The 14,742-nt window shown below is 44.2% G+C and overlaps 1 pseudogene; it reads left to right on the plus strand.

The window, feature by feature from the left end:
- Positions 1-14,742, plus strand: part of LOC141088519 (cytosol aminopeptidase-like) — a 42,802-nt pseudogene that overhangs the window by 16,623 nt on the left and 11,437 nt on the right.

Genomic DNA, 14,742 nt, shown 5'->3' on the forward strand with positions numbered 1-14,742 from the left:
TGATTCCTGTTTTGAAATAAAAGGCAATGAATACACATATATTCCAGAGATGATGGATTTTGGTAAATAAAAACTTACCGTCAAACGCTGACGATGAGAGGGAGGGCTCCCAGAAGATGTGCTGTCTTCCTGCTGGCCAGACTCCATGGCTGTGGGTGGTGTTGCTGCTGCCAGTGCTGCTGCTGCATCTCTTGGGCGGCTGTTGAATAAAGAGAAACAAAGGGCCAATGAATATCTTGATATTCCATGGCCCTAGTTTGGAGGAATGGGGGATTTGATAATTACCGTCTCTCATCTGCTGCTGGACTCCCCTCCTCAGCATGTTCCATTTGCTGCTCCATTTGGCGTGGTGGTGGTGCTGATGGTGCTGCTGCAGTGGTCTCCTGCCTTCTCCTGCGCCTGGTTGCTGTCTTGGGTGGCATGTTGGGTGTGGCTGAGGGTCCCACTGTCTTGCTTTTATATATGTGTCTTGTGGGCAGAGCTACTGAGCATGCTCAGACCAAAAAAAACGGATCTGGCCACCGGATCCGGCTGTCGCCGAATCCGGCGCATTGCGGCGCTCATAGGCTTTCATTGTGTGAAAAAGCCGGACGCGCCGGATCCGGCGTGTCCGGCTTTTTCGCCGGAGACAAAAAACGTTACAGTAGCCGTTTTTCCAGACGCCGGATTGAGACACATTGCCAAATCCGGCGAAAACCGGATGAAACGCATGGCCATCCGGCGCGATCCGGCGCAAATGCAAGTCAATGGGGGGAAACGGATCCGGCATTGCATTTCGCCGGATCCGGTTTTTGTCAAAAGCGCCGGATCGCGCCTGACAGCGAAAACCTGATGTGTGAAAGAGGCCTTAGTGTTTTTTTGTGCAGCGCATCGTGCCCAATACAAACGCATACAAAAAACGCATGATGTGTTTTTGCATGCGTTTGCGGTTTTTTTGCGCATTCGTTCTCTAGGGGTTAAAACCAGTGTCTACACATATTTACCCCAAAAACGCATGCGCACGAAAACACAGACGAACGCATGTCCATGCACACACCTGCATTCCCATAGACTGTAATGCTTTATTTTGTCACATTCTGTGCGCATGCGTGTTTTTACGCCTTTCGGCAGACCAAAAAATGCAACAGGTTGCGTCGGGCGCGCCTAGGCGCACACGGCGAAAAAACGCGTGTGCACGAAAATGCGTATGAACGCGTGCAAACGCAAGACCATGCGCGCGCCATGTTAAACATAGGTAGGCATGCCCATGGACACGCACGTTGTGCTGCGCAAAAAATGCTAATGTAAAACCAGCATAAAGTGGACTGACCCTGCCAATGTGTGAGAGGTCAGCAGTGAGTCCGTGTACGGGGGTCTATGACAGGTCAGACACCTGTTTAAAAGCATCAACCCTTTTGTTCTCCATGGAGATGAGCTGACGCTGGAGGAGTCCGACAGCGGCCCCCCCATAGAGAACACAGGAACACTCGGCCATGTAGTGAGGGGTCTGGTGCCTTAGCAGTCAGCCGGACATCTATTGCGTGTGGGGGCTTTACCTGCCCTGACTTCTGACTGTTTGTTGCTTTCCCACCCAGCGGGCTGTAGGCACATGCAGGATTTGGAGATTGCACATGTTGACGTTGACCCCTGCAGAGGCGCTCAGGCCGCGGCAGAAGGGGCCGTTCTGGGGTTATATGAATATGATGAGCTTAAGGCCAAAAAGAAGAAAAAAGTCTCAACAATGCCATATGGAAGGTAGAGTTTATTTTATTCCACTATATAGCGCCATTAATTCCGCAGCACTTTACAGACATCATCCCTGTACCCAATGGGGATCACAATCTAGATTCCATATCAGTCTGTCTTTGGAGTGTGGGAGGAAACCCACAAAAACACTGGGAGAACATGCAAGCTCCTTACAGATGTTATTGGCGGGATTCAACCCAGGACCCCAGTGCTGCAAAGCAAGTGTTACACACTGAGCCACAGAAACCTTTCCTGCAAAGGCTCAGTAAGCTCTTCACATCTACAGTGCCTTGCAAAAGTATTCGGCCCCCTGGAACTTTTCAACCTTTTCCCACATATCATGCTTCAAACATAAAGATATCAAATGTAAATTTTTGATGAAGAATCAACAACAAGTGGAACACAATTGTGAAGTTGAATGAAATTTATTGGTTATTTTGAATTTGTGGAAATTCAAAAACTGAAAAGTGGGGCGTGCAATATTATTCGGCCCCTTTACTTTCAGTGCAGCAAACTCACTCCAGAAGTTCATTGTGGATCTCTGAGTGATCCAATGTTGTCCTAAATGACTAATGATGATAAATATAATCCACCTGTGTGTAATCAAGTCTCCGTATAAATGCACCTGCTCTGTGATAGTCTCAGGGTTCTGTTTGAAGCACAGAGAGCATCATGAAGACCAAGGAACACAACAGGCAGGTCCGTGATACTGTTGTGGAGAAGTTTAAAGCCGGATTTGGATACAAAATGATTTTAAAAACTTTAAACATCCCAAGGAGCCCTGTGCAAGCGATCATATTGAAATGGAAGGAGTATCATACCACTGAAAATCTACCAAGACCCGACTGTCTCTCTAGACTTTCATCTCATACAAGGAGAAGACGGATCAGAGATGCAGCCAAGAGGCCCATGATCACTCTGGATGAACTGCAGAGATCTACAGCTGAGGTAGGACAGTCTGTCCATAGGACAACAATCAGTCGTACACTGCATAAATCTGGCCTTTATGGAAGAGTAGCAAGAAAGCCATTTATCAAAGATATCCATAAAGAGTGTCATTTAAAGTTTGCAACAAGCCACCTGGGAGACACACCAAACATGTGGAAGAAGGTGCTCTGGTCAGATGAAACCAAAATCGAACTTTTTTGCAACAATGGCAAACGATATGTTTGGCGTAAAGGCAACACAGCTCATCACCCTGAACACACCATCCCCACTGTCAAACATAGTGGTGGCAGCATCATGGTTTGGGCCTGCTTTTCTTCAGCAGGGACAGGGAGGATGGTTAAAATTGATGGGAAGATGGATGGAGCCAAACACAGGACCATTCTTGAAGAAAACCTGTTTGAGTCTGCAAAAGACCTTAGACTGGGATGGGAGATTTGTCTTCCAACAAGACAATGATCCCAAACATAAAGCAAAATCTACAATGGAATGGTTCACAAATAATCGTATCCAGGTGTTAGAATGGCCAAGTCACAGTCCAGACCTGAATCCAATCGAGAATCTGTGGAAAGAGCTGAAAACTGCTGTTCACAAACGATCTCCATCAAACCTCACTGAGCTCGAGCTGTTTGCCAAGGAAGAATGGGCAAGAATTTCAGTCTTTCGATGTACAAAACTGATAGAGACATACCCCAAGCGAGTTGCAGCTGTAATCGCAGCAAAAGGTGGCGCAACAAAATGTTACATTAAAGGGGCCGAATAATATTGCACGCCCCACTTTTCAGTTTTTGAATTTCCACAAAAATTTAAAATAACCAATACATTTCATTCAACTTCACAATTGTGTCCCACTTGTTGTTGTTTCTTCACCAAAAATTTACATTTGGTATCTTTATGTTTGAAGTATGATATGTGGGAAAAGGCTGAAAAGTTCCAGGGGGCCGAATACTTTCGCAAGGCACTGTATGTTCTCTGGGCGCTCAACACTGCGAGTCAAGTGCAGGAACATCATAATTGTGCTGCAACGTCTGTGCCGCTATAGGAAAAGCACCGGATTAACTGTACCCCACATGGAATGACACTTTTATAGCATTTTGCATAATGTTTCCCAAGACGTTTGCAGTAAACGTGTTCCAGAGTTAGCTGCATTGTCGAAAATCTATATATATTTATCACAGTATTAAAAGGGAATCCATCAGCAGGTTTTGGTATGTAATCTGAGAGCAGCATACTATAGGGACTGATTCCGGCGATGTGTCACTTGATCAGCTGCTTGCTGTAGTTTCAATACAATCATTGTTTTATCAGCAAAGAGATGATCATTGGGGGACTGGATGTAGCGTGCCAGGCAGTCCAGCTAATCTGTGTAATCTCCACCACTGATTGGCAGCTTTTTGCCTATACACAGTAAGTTGCCAGTCAGGGATGTGGGTGGGATTATACACAGCTCAGGGTTCACAGCGCTATTACATCTGCAGCAGAGACCAGGGATTTTATGAGGTAGTATGCTTATCATATCTTATAAATAAGATATCTAGTACTTCACACGCCTCCTGATGAAGTACTGGATGAAACGTACGTTGGGGCGGTGGGAACGCTTTAACAAGTAGGACCTTTTATGTAAGTAATGCTTCCATGCTGTAAGCTATTTGGCTTGAACTGTTGGATGTTTTGCCCCTTGTACCGTTGTCTATGCTGCTTTATAAGATACAGTTAGGTCCATATATATTTGGACAGAGACAATATTTTTCTAATTTTGGTTCTAGACATTACCACAATGAATTTCAAACAAAACAATTCAGATGCAGTTGAAGTTCAGACTTTCAGCTTTCATTTGAGGGTATCCACATTAAAATTGGATGAAGGGTTTAGGAGTTTCAGCTCCTTAACATGTGCCACCCTGTTTTTAAAGGGACCAAAAGTAATTGGACAGAATAAATAATTGTAAATAAAATGTTCATTTCTAGTACTTGGTTGAAAACCCTTTGATGGCAATGACTGCCTGAAGTCTTGAACTCATGGACATCACCAGACGCTGTGTTTCCTCCTTTTTGATGCTCTGCCAGGCCTTCACTGCGGTGGTTTTCAGTTGCTGTTTGTTTGTGGGCCTTTCTGTCTGAAGTTTAGTCTTTAACAAGTGAAATGCATGCGAAATTGGGTTGAGATCAGGTGACTGACTTGGCCATTCAAGAATATTTCACTTCTTTGCTTTAATAAACTCCTGGGTTGCTTTGGCTTTATGTTTTGGGTCATTGTCCATCTGTAGTATGAAACGACGACCAATCAGTTTGGCTGCATTTGGCTGGATCTGAGCACACAGTATGGCTCTGAATACCTCAGAATTCATTCGGCTGCTTCTGTCCTGTGTCACATCATCAATAAACACTAGTGACCCAGTGCCACTGGCAGCCATGCATGCCCAAGCCATCACACTGCCTCCGCCGTGTTTTACAGATGATGTGGTATGCTTTGGATCATGAGCTGTACCACGCCTTCGCCATACTTTTCTCTTTCCATCATTCTGGTAGAGGTTGATCTTGTTTTCATCTGTCCAAAGAATGTTCTTCCAGAACTGTGCTGGCTTTTTTAGATGTTTTTTTAGCAAAGTCCAGTCTAGCCTTTTTATTCTTGATGCTTATGAGTGGCTTGCACCGTGCAGTGAACCCTCTGTATTTACTTTCATGCAGTCTTCTCTTTATGGTAGATTTGGATATTGATACGCCTACCTCCTGGAGAGTGTTGGTCACTTGGTTGGCTGTTGTGAAGGGGTTTCTCTTCACCATGGAGATTATTCTGCGATCATCCACCACTGTTGTCTTCCATGGCGCCCAGGTCTTTTTGCATTGATGAGTTCACCAGTGCTTTCTTTCTTTCTCAGGATGTACCAAACTGTAGATTTTGCCACTCCTAATGTTGTAGCAATTTCTCGGATGGGTTTTTCTGTTTTTGCAGCTTAAGGATGGCTTGTTTCACCTGCATGGAGAGCTCCTTTGACCGCTGTTTCCTTCCCAGCAAAACCTTCCAAATGCAAGCACCACACCTCAAATCAACTCCAGGCCTTTTATCTGCTTAATTGAGAATGACATAACGAAGGGATTACCCACACCTGTCCATGAAATAGCCTTGGAGTCAATTGTCCAATTTCTTTTGGTCCCTTTGAAAACAGGGTGGCACATGTTAAGGAGCTGAAACTCCTAAACCCTTCATCCAATTTTAATGTGGATACCCTCAAATGAAAGCTGAAAGTCTGAACTTCAACTGCATCTGAATTGTTTTGTTTAAAATTCATTGTGGTAATGTCTAGAACCAAAACTAGAAAAATGTTGTCTCTGTCCAAATATATATGGACCTAACTGTATGATAAGCGTACTACCTCATGTCACCGGTACTTTATAGCGTCCCCACTATTGACTGTCCAGTAGTTCCTTTGTTCTTCTTTTGTTGTGTCAATTTTAACATTAATAATAATAATAATATAATAATAATAATAATTAAACATTTTAAGGCTGGGTGCCCACGTTGCATTTTTGTATGCGTTTCCGCAGCGTTTGTGCCGGCTCAGACGCTGCAGAAATGCTTACAAGATGCTTCTAATTCATTTGCATGCATTTTTGGCTTTTTGTGCCAATGCATGCGTTTTTAACCGCTCAGGAATCGCTTAGCGGCTAAAAACGCAGCATGCTCATTAATTCCCGCATTGCTCAGCGTTTTTAGCCATCCCCAATGATCCCAGAAATCGCGTGTCAAAAAACACGTCAAAAACGCGTCAAAAATCGCGGAAAAAGACGCGCGTTTTCTGGGAAAGGGGATCCTTTTCCTGAGCGTTTAAAAACGCTAGCGTGGGCACATAGCCTAAAAGTATATACTCCTTGGTTATTTTCCCGTATTTTTGTTTTTTGTTTTTTGTGTGTGCGCAAATGTGATAACATTCAGCAAAATTGTCACATTATTGTACATATGGCACAAATATTGGGATAACAATATAATAAGTATACATTGGAAATTGTCCTAATGTAAAAATAAGGAAATATTGGTGGCAGATTAGTACTTCAGTTGTATAGTATTAGTGGTGATGTGGAGAATGCGGTTGCAATCTTACTCTTACACAGGTACATCTTTTGTTATTGTATCTTTTTTTTTTTTCTTCCCTTTTTTTGCGTATTTGCTGCATATTAGAAAATCTGTGGACGGCTTCCATAAAGTTGGAAAAAAAATCATCTTTGTATCTAGCCTGCAGTGTGTTTACCCAGAATGATTTGTTCTATTTAGTGAAGAACTAGATGCCTGGCAAAAAGGAGTTTCCTACGCGAAGGGGCAGAACTTGGCTCGTTACTTGATGGAATCTCCAGCGAATTATGTGACTCCGTCAAAGTTTGCTGAGATAATTCAACAGAAGACTGGAGCATTGGGGGACGGGGTTAAGGTGCTCACTAGGTAAGACTGCGGACATATCTGCTGTAAATATTGCAGAAAGGATGAGATGTGAGATGAAGTGTTTCGCAAGAAATGCTTCTTCCAGGGGATATTCTAAATGTATTAATACAACCACCCCATCATTCTCTGCAGTATACCTTTCTTGTATGTATTTCATGTTTTGAGTTTTTTCTTTTTTGGGCTTTTTTTGTGCAATTTAGAACTCTTGTAACTAGGACTGAATTTTGGTTATTTGAATACATACAATGTTGCATTTTTTTTAACCAGTAGACTATAGTTACAGCGACTGTATGCCATGCAGTGATATGCTTCCACTTTGGTTTCCTAGATCAAAGTCCTGGATAGAAGAGCAACAAATGGGAGCGTTTTTAAGTGTGGCCAAAGGATCTGATGAGCCGCCGGTGTTCCTGGAAATCCATTATACTGGCAGCCGTGATCCTAACGAGCCTCCTCTTGTGTTTGTGGGGAAAGGAGTTACTTTTGACAGGTCAGAGACACATCACGTACGGTATGACATTGGGTTGCACAACCTTTGAAAACACTTGCTGACTACTATTGGACAGTATGGAGGTTTTTTTACTTGTGTGTACCTAGATGATGGAAGCAATGTATTACTACTAGCACAGTCCCTGCCCGGGCAGCAACTATCAGCTGGGCGCACATCCTCCTGATGAATATGTGCAGACTAAAACTACAGAGCATTTTGTGCCTTGTTGAAAGTACCACTGACCCCAAAATGTCTCTTTTTCTAAGTGGTGGGATTTCCTTGAAGCCATCATCTGGAATGGATGCAATGAGAGCGGATATGGGTGGTGCAGCGACGATCTGTTCTGCCATCTTGACTGCTGCGACTCTCAAATTACCCATTAACCTCATTGGTAAGTAAGTGTGGTTATCCCCAAAAATTATCAGATGCACTTTTTAGTAAGAAAAACTTACTACTAAAAAGTGTGTGTCTTAAATTCCGGAGGAAGCTTCCTGTGATGGAGGAGAACGCAAACTCTAGTGGTTCACGAGCGACCCCGTACAAAGAACTGGCTCTGTGAACGAAGAGAGCCAGCATCCCAGTGAGGGCCACCTGAAGTCTCTGAATGGCTCTCACTGGGGGTAAAATTACAGTGTTTGGTGGCTGAAACCCTGCCAGCAGTTGTATTGGTTGGCTACACGTTTGCGGGGTTTCGGCAGTATAAAGTCCATTTTAAATGTGTGTATGTGTCCTCTAGGGTGATCTCACATTTAATTGGGATCCAAAGGAGCCTGCTCTCTTTGAGCGAAGCCAAATTATCCAGGTCACCCGAAAGAGTCAGACTGCCCATTACTAGACACCGCATCCTTTCCAATCACTGTGTGTCTATAAATGTGCAAATGTAGCGAGCAGTGTGCATCTATAAATGTGCAAATGTAGCAGAGCTGTGTGCATCTATAAATGTGGAAATGTAGCAGAGCTGTGTGCATCTATAAATGTGGAAATGTAGCCGAGCTGTGTGCATCTATAAATGTGCAAATGTAGCAGAGCTGTGTGCATCTATAAATGTGCCCATGTAGCAGAGCTGTGTGCAACTATAAATGTGGAAATGTAGCAGAGCTGTGTGCAACTATAAATGTGCAAATGTAGTGAGCTGTGTGCATCTATAAATGTGCAAATGTAGCAGAGCTGTGTGCAACTATAAATGTGGAAATGTAGCAGAGCTGTGTACAACTATAAATGTGCAAATGTAGCAAGCTGTGTGCATCTATAAATGTGGAAATGTAGCAGAACTGTGTGGAACTATAAATGTGCAAATGTAGTGAGCTGTGTGCATCAATAAATGAGCAAATGTAGCAGAGCTGTGTGCAACTATAAATGTGGAAATGTAGCAGAGCTGTGTGCAACTATAAATGTGCAAATGTAGCGAGCTGTGTGCATCTATAAATGTGATACGGCACAGACTTGAAAATCCACCAATAATAGAAAACAGCAAAAGAGCAAAAAGGTTTACCCGTCCAGGCATCCAGACAAATGCAGTCAGGATGCAGTGGACCCATATAATTAAGATGGCCAAAATATCAGCTTAGGATTTAGTGTTGGGTACCCGTAAACGTGGAGATTTTTGACGCAGGTTACGGGCTTGCGTATTTTGGCCAAAATGTCAGCCAATGCTCCACATTTTTTAATGTGTTTTTTGCACTTTTTATTCAGGGTGCAGTTGGGCCCATTTGGTCTTGTAAACTGCGGTGTCTGTTCACATGGCATGCATTTTGATAGCGCTGGGCCAGCCCGCCTGAGCTCATAGAAGGGTGTCTCTACTAGGCTGGCCTGGATGCTGTGCATGGCCATAGTGTGAACAGCGCCGCATACAAGTGTTTTGTTGTGCATTAACATACCAGGCAACCGCCCCCTCCATGTATTGGTAGGCTGCGAGCGGTTGTTTCATCGGTATTCTTGCACCTGTGTTGCCATCTTAACCCGTTCACGACCCCGAAAGTTGTTGTGCAATTTTTCCTGAGTACGCTGATACCCATATGTGGGGGGTAAACAACTGTTTGGGCACACGTTGGGGCTCGGAATGGAGAGAGCGCTGTTTGACATTTTGAACGCAAAATTGGCTGGAATAAATCGTGGCGCCATGTCGTTCGGAGACCCCGTGATGTGCCTAAACAGTGGAAACCCCTCAATTCTAACTCCAACTCTAACCCCAACACACCCCTAACCCTAATCCCAACCATAACCCTAACCACAACCCTAACGCCAACACACCCCTAACCCTAATCCCAACTCTAACCCTAACTACAAGCCTAACCCTAATCCCAGCCCTAACCCTAATTCCAACCCTAACCCTAATTTTAACCCTAATTCCAACCCTAACCCTAATTCTAGCCCTAACCCTAACCCTAATTCCAACCCTAACCCTAATTCCAACCCTAACCCTAATTCTAACCCTAATTCTAGCCCTAACTATAACCCTAATTACAACCCTAACCCTAGTTCGAACCCTAAATGGAAAAAAAAAATATTTTTTTTATTTTATTATTTGCGCCTGGCTATGGGGGTGATAAAAGGGGGGTGTATTTACTTTTTTTTCATTTTGATCACTGTGAGAGTGTATCACAGTGATCAAAATGAAAAATGAACGGGCAGCCGGCAAATTCATGGGCGCCGCCATCTTGAACAATGGCAGGCGCACTGCGCATGCGCCCGCCATTTTCCAAGATGGCGGGCCGCTGGGAGCCACGGCGGGACACCGGGAGCACCATCGGAGGTCCCAGGGGAGATCGGAAGGTGGGAGGGAGCGATAGGAAGGGGAGGGGGAGCAGATGATGACGGCGGCGGCAACCGGTTGTTTCATCGGTATTCTTGCACCTGTGTTGCCATCTTAACCCCTTCACGACCCATGACGCCTACGTAGGCGTCATGAAAAGTCGTGCCCAAACGACCTATGACGCCTACGTATGCGTCATGCTATAAATAGCCCCCCTGCGGGTCGGGTGACCGGGGTCACTGAAAGGTCACCCGACCCGCACACAGAGGACACTCTACGGTTAATCCCAGGGGGCGTGGCTTAACCCCCACGTGCCTACGATCGCTCTGATTGGCTGTTTCACTTTTAACAGCCAATCAGCGATTTGTAATATTTCACCAATGAAATTTGGTGAAATATTACAATCCAGCCATGGCCGATGCTGCAATAGCATCGGACATGGCTGGACACCGACACCCGACCCCCCCCCCCCCACACCGACTGACCCCGGTCACCCGACGTAGGCGTCATAGGTCGTTTGGGCACGACTTTTCATGACGCCTACGTAGGCGTCATGGGTCGTGAAGGGGTTAAGATGGCAACACAGGTGCAAGAATACCGATGAAACAACCGGTTGCCGCCGCCGTCATCATCTGCTCCCCCTCCCCTTCCTATCGCTCCCTCCCACCTTCCGATCCCCCCTGGGACCTCTGATGGTGCTCCCGGTGTCCCGCCGTGGCTCCCAGCGGCCCGCCATCTTGGAAAATGGCGGGCGCATGCGCAGTGCGCCTGCCATTGTTCAAGATGGCGGCGCCCATGAATTTGCCGGCTGCCCGTTCATTTTTCATTTTGATCACTGTGATACACTCTCACAGTGATCAAAATGAAAAAAAAGTAAATACACCCCCCTTTTATCACCCCCATAGCCAGGCGCAAATAATAAAATAAAAAAAATATATTTTTTTTCCATTTAGGGTTCGAACTAGGGTTAGGGTTGTAATTAGGGTTATAGTTAGGGCTAGAATTAGGGATAGAATTAGGGTTAGGGTTGGAATTAGGGTTAGGGTTGGAATTAGGGTTATGGTTAGGGCTAGAAATAGGGTTAGGGTTGGAATTAGGGTTAAAATTAGGGTTAGGGTTGGAATTAGGGTTAGGGCTGGGATTAGGGTTAGGCTTGTAGTTAGGGTTAGAGTTGGGATTAGGGTTAGGGGTGTGTTGGCGTTAGGGTTGTGGTTAGGGTTATGGTTGGGATTAGGGTTAGGGGTGTGTTGGGGTTAGAGTTGGAGTTAGAATTGAGGGGTTTCCACTGTTTAGGCACATCACGGGGTCTCCGAACGCGACATGGCGCCACGATTTATTCCAGCCAATTTTGCGTTCAAAATGTCAAACAGCGCTCTCTCCATTCCGAGCCCCGACGTGTGCCCAAACAGTTGTTTACCCCCCACATATGGGTATCAGCGTACTCAGGAAAAATTGCACAACAACTTTCGGGGTCTAATTTCTCCTGTTACCCTTGGGAAAATAAGAAATTGGGGGCTAAAAAAATGATTTTTATTTTCACGGCTCTGAGTTATAAACTTCGGTGAAGCATTTGGGGGTTCAAAGTGCTCACCACACATCTAGATAAGTTCCTTGGGTGGTCTAGTTTCCAAAATGGGGTCACTTGTGGGGGGTTTCCACTGTTTAGGCACATCAGAGGCTCTGCAAACGTAACATGATGCCCGCAGACTATTCCATCAAGTCAGTATTTCAAAACGTCACTACTTCCCTTCCAAGCCCCGACATGTGCCCAAACAGTGGTCCCTCCCCACATATTGGGTACCAGCGTACTCAGGACAAACCGGACAACAACTTTTGGTGTCCAATTTCTCCTGTTACTATTGTGAAAATAAAAAATAGCGGGCTAAAAAATCAAATCAAAAAATCAAAAAAATTTTGAGGAAAAAAAAATATTTTTATTTACACAGCTCTGCGTTATACACTTCTGTAAAGCACCTGGGGGGTTCAAAGTGCTCACTATGCATCTAGATAACTTCCTTAGGGGGTCTAGTTTCCAAAATGGGGTGATTTGTGGGGGAGCTCCAAAGTGTAGGCAGACAGGGCCTCTCCAAACACGACATGGTGTCCGCTAACGATTGGAGCTAATTTTCCATTCAAAAAGTCAAATGGCGCTCCTTCCCTTCTGAGCCCTGCCGTGCGCCCAAACAGTGGTTCCCCCCCCCACATATGGGGTGCCAGCGTACTCAGGACAAACTGAACAGCAACTTTAGGGGTCCAATTTATCCTGTTACCCTTGTGAAAATAAAAAATATCGGGCTAAAAAAATCATTTTGAGGAAAAAAAAATGATTTTTTATTTTCATGGCTCTGCGTTTATAAACTTCTGTGAAGCACTTGGGGGTTCAAAGTGCTCACTACACATCTAGATAAGCTCCTTGGGGGTCTAGTTTCCAAAAGGGGGCATAATAGATGGCCATCTTGACTGGGGGCATAATAGATGGCAAACAGAAAAATATGATATCTAACATAGTATTTGACCAAAAAAGAGCGCCAAATGTTTTACCAGTATCTAGTCCATCACATAGCGACTATATTAGGCACCATGGATAAGTATCCAATAGCATAGGTGGATAAGGTAACCGCACATGCGCAAATGACCATAAAAAATTTATATACGGCCATCAAAGATGGAAACACACCTAATAGTAAGCGTAAAAAATACCAATGTATTTATATGAAAATTTATAGATTGTTACAAAGCATAAAAAATGATTAAACACAAGGGTTATAAGGATATAGGGTAACCCAACGTATTCCAGTCCTATACAGGTTTATGACAACAATATATATACCCCATGCATTAGTTTAGTCAAAAATTATAGCCATAAAAATGTACATAGTCCTATTATAATCTAAATGGAATAAGTTAGCCCAAAAATAATGCTATTACAATGAAATATAAAGAATAATCTCTATCAGCCGCATTATTATGCATTGCCCCCATATATATAACTACATATGCTTGTAAATAGAGGTGTATACAGCCATATATCAATGATCACCACATAGAAGTCCACCCATAAAAAATGGAAAAAAAATGGGCAACAAAGAGAACACATCTTCATCTTCTTGTATAGGAGAATGTTGATATATTCATAGAAGAGACGATCATATTTATCCAAAGCCTCCAGAAGATATTTCGGACCCAGACAACCCAACCAAAAAGATGCCAAATCTAAAAGACTAAAATAAAACAAAGTTAAAAAAGTTAAAAAAGACACAACAAATGTCACTCCAGAAGTGTAACAGTACCACAACGGGGGAATAGGTGGAGGAGAAGAGGGAAAGATAAATGGAAAACTCACAAAAATGGAACGAATGAAAGACATTCGTTAAGGCCATATGGATGGACTGTTTTCAATTTCCAAATCCATTTAGCTTCTAATTGACTCAATCTTTTAGAGAGACCCCCACCTCGAATATCAATTTTCAGGGCCTCAATGCCCCATACCATAAGTGAGGTGGAATCACAGCCATGGTGCTCCTTGAAATGTCTAGGTATAGTCCTCAGGGTGGAAGCATCCGTGTGGCCACGAGCCGCCTGAATCCCCAACACGTGCTCCCTGACTCGGACCTTGAATTGTCGCGTAGTAAGGCCTACATAAATAAGGCCACAGGGACACGTAGCATAGTATACGACATACCTAGTCGTACAGGTAATGCGTTGTCTAATACTGAAGACCTGATCTCCACTCGAATTGTTAAATTCAGTACACCGCATAATGTTGGGGCAGGCGACACAGTGGCCACACGGATAACAACAAACCCCGGGAATGTGACCATCCAGAAAGGTAGTTTTAGAGCCCACAGCGTAGTGGCTCATAACCAGATGATCCCTTAAGTTTCTAGACCGTCGGAACGCCATGGCTGGTCTCTCTGTTGTGATCCTGTTAATGACCGGGTCAATGCGGAGGATAGGCCATGCTTTATCAAGGGCAGAACGAACAGCCTCTGATCTAGAGCTAAAAGTAGTAATAAACCTAACAGTTTGGTTACCCCTAGATGTATTGGACATCCCTGATCTATATAATAAATCCTGCCTAGTAGCATGCTTAGCTCGATTGAAAGCAATTTTGATGGATCTCCGGCTATATCCACGTTCTAGAAATCGTTGACGAAGCTCATCCGCCCGATGAAAGAATGTCTCATCTGTAGAACAGATACGGCGCAGTCGTAAAAATTGACCGATGGGTACCGCCTTAATGACATGTCTTGGATGTGCGGATGAGGCGTGCAGCAAGGAATTTGTCGCGGTAATCTTTCTAAATATGTCTGTTTGCACCATCTCATAGGGGTCCCTCCTTACGGTAACGTCCAAAAAGTCCAATTCATTAGCATCAGATGTGAACGTAAGTATAATA

This window comes from Dendrobates tinctorius, unplaced genomic scaffold (assembly GCF_039654945.1).
Source record: "Dendrobates tinctorius isolate UK_male_01 unplaced genomic scaffold, ASM3965494v1 ptg000039l, whole genome shotgun sequence".
In the NCBI taxonomy this organism is placed as follows: Eukaryota; Metazoa; Chordata; class Amphibia; order Anura; family Dendrobatidae; genus Dendrobates; species Dendrobates tinctorius.